Source organism: Triturus cristatus, chromosome 7, assembly GCF_964204655.1.
Source record: "Triturus cristatus chromosome 7, aTriCri1.1, whole genome shotgun sequence".
Classification (NCBI taxonomy): domain Eukaryota; kingdom Metazoa; phylum Chordata; class Amphibia; order Caudata; family Salamandridae; genus Triturus; species Triturus cristatus.
In genome coordinates this window covers 483,157,551-483,160,199 of record NC_140590.1, presented here as the reverse complement: position 1 = coordinate 483,160,199, position 2,649 = coordinate 483,157,551, and positions in this window count along the sequence as shown.

Below are 2,649 nucleotides of genomic sequence, written 5' to 3'. Positions count from 1 at the left end.
CACATACTTTATATCCACATAATTTCACTGCACAATATACCACATAATTTCACTACACACAACGTACATCGACTCCACTCCAAAAGAATTAGTACAAAACATTTACATTTACAACGCCAATAGCTCTATCTCTCGCAAATCCGAGACCTATTACAACTAGTAGTCGTGTTTGCAGATTGGTGAAAAAAGGGGGCTGGGCCCCCAACCATCGCTCAGGAATTCCGCTGCTTAGGACTTACAGGAGGTACCAGGAGGGCTTCTTTGCCCCCAAAGTCCCTCAAGAATAAAGTGGACTTCATCCCCCAATCAGTAGTGTGCCAGGAGGCACGTTTGGTGGAGAAATGGGGGGCATGGCCTCCGAATACCTCTTAGCAATCTCACTGTGTGGGACTTAATGGAGGTAACAGGAGGGGTGGTTGGCCCCCAAGGACATCCTTGGGGAGCAACTACCCCTCCTATTACCTCCAGTAAGCCCCACACAGGATTGCTGAGAGGTGGACACAAGCCATGCCCCCTTTCTCCACCACTCTGCAAACGCACTTCCTGGTGCGCTCTTGGATAGGGATTGAAGTCCCCTTCGCTGCTGGGGGTCCTTAGGGGCCAACTAGCCTACCTGTTACCTCGAGTAAGCCCCACACAGTGGGATTGCTGAGAGGTGGACACAGGCCACGCCTGCTTTCTCCACCACTCTGCAAACGTGCTTCCTGGCACACTCTTGGTTGGGGAATGAAGTCCCCTTGCCTCCTGAGGGTCCCTGGGGGGCCAACTAGCCCTCCTGTTACATCTAGTAAACCCCACACAGCTGGAGTGCTGAGAGTGGTCTGAGGCCACACCCCCTTTTTACACCACTCTGCAAACACGCCTCCCGGCACACTGTTGCTTGGGGGATGAAGTCCACTACAGTCCTGAGGTCCTCAGGACACAAAGGGACCTCATCGCCCCACCACCAGTGCGCCAAGATGCGCATTTGCAGAGTGTTGTAAAAAGGGGCGTGGCCTCAGACCACCTCAGCAATCCCACTGTGTGGGGCTTACTGGAGGTACCTGGTGGGCTAGTTGCCCCTCAGGGACCCTCAGTAGCGACGGTGACATCATGCCTCAAGTGCGCCAGGAGGCACATTTGCAGAGTGGTGCAGGGAGGAGGTGGGGCCTCCAGCGAATTGCCGGTTTCTTTTTTTTAATTTTCCTTAAGGAAGGGCCCCCCCCTTCCCTTGACCACTTTGGGCCACGGGGACCCCATCATAAAATTGCCAATTATGGCCCCAGGGACCCCATCCCCCGGGTCTAGGCCTTTCCTTCTTTTCTTTTTTTTAAAGGAGAGGGGGGCTGCCCGACAATAAGGGTTTTATGAAAGGAGGGGCACGTGCCCCCCCCCCCTTGCCTGGGCAACTTTTGGTCCCGGGGACCCCATCCCCAGGGACTGACCAGCCTTTTTTATTTTGGAGGGGGGCTGCGTGGGCCCCCTCCTGAGGCCAACTTTGGCCCCGGGGACCCCATCCCCGGGGGCCAGGGCTTATTTAAAAAAAAAAGAAAATTAAGAAGGGGAGGGGGGCTGAGTGGCCTCCCTCCCAGGCCATATTTGGACCCAGGGACCCCATCCACTGGGGCATGGCCTCTGTGTTGGGGACCGCAGGGGAGTCCCAATGCGCCGCAGTCCAGGGAGCTGGCATTGCTTTTGGACAAAGGGAACTGCTAACATGCAGCTCCCTTTGCCCAAAAGCAATACTGCTTCGCTTCATGGAAGCAAGGTTCTGCTCTCGCTTTCATGAAGCGAAGCACATGTTTGCTTCCGGTCTACCATAGCAAATTGCAATGTCCCGGGGCCAGCACTCCGGGACATTGCTGGAGCCAGCCCTGGGGGGTGGCGGTCCCCAGGGCCAAGGAGGGCTCCGGGAGGGGGGCCGCACAGCCCCCTCCCAAAATATTTAAAGCCCCGGGAAGGTGATGGTCCCCAAGGCTGGGGGTCCGCTACGGACCCCCTTCTTTTAATTAATGAATGCCCCGGGGCAGTTTGGAGAGGCAGGAGCCCCCCCCCACACTTCATTTAAAATATTGAAGCCCCGGGGAGGTGGTGGTCCCCGTGGCTTGGTGGGAGCTGCGAGACCCCCACCCATAATAAAAAAATGCCCCTGGAAGTGTTGGTCCCTGGGGCAACATGGGGGACAGTAGCCCCCCCCACCGCATTTTTATTTTATTTTCAAAAAGACCCGGGGAGGTGGCGGTCCCTGGGGCTGTGGGAGGGCCACGTGCCCCCCGCATATCATTAAATTTGCCCTGGGGAGGTGTCAGTCCCCGGGGCTGCAGGGGCCCCACTGGCCCCCGCATCAGATTTGACATTGCCCCCAGGACCTGGCCCACCTGGGGGCTTAATTTAACAAAGCGTGGGAGACCGCATTTCATTTTTAAAAAAAGGTTTCTGTGGTATTCGCGGACCTTATGCAAATTCTGCTGAAAATATTGTTTTTTAATGGTTTTTTGGGGCCCTCTGGGTCCTTGTGGGACCCCCTGAGCAGGCCTAGGGGGGTCAAGGTGTTTCTACCCTGCCCCCCTTTTCTTGTTTAGTTTTTTACTATTTTTCTTGTGAGTCGATTCAACCTAGTCACAAGATGGCTGACAACACTTCCTGGTTTGAAGTGTTGGCAGCCAATCA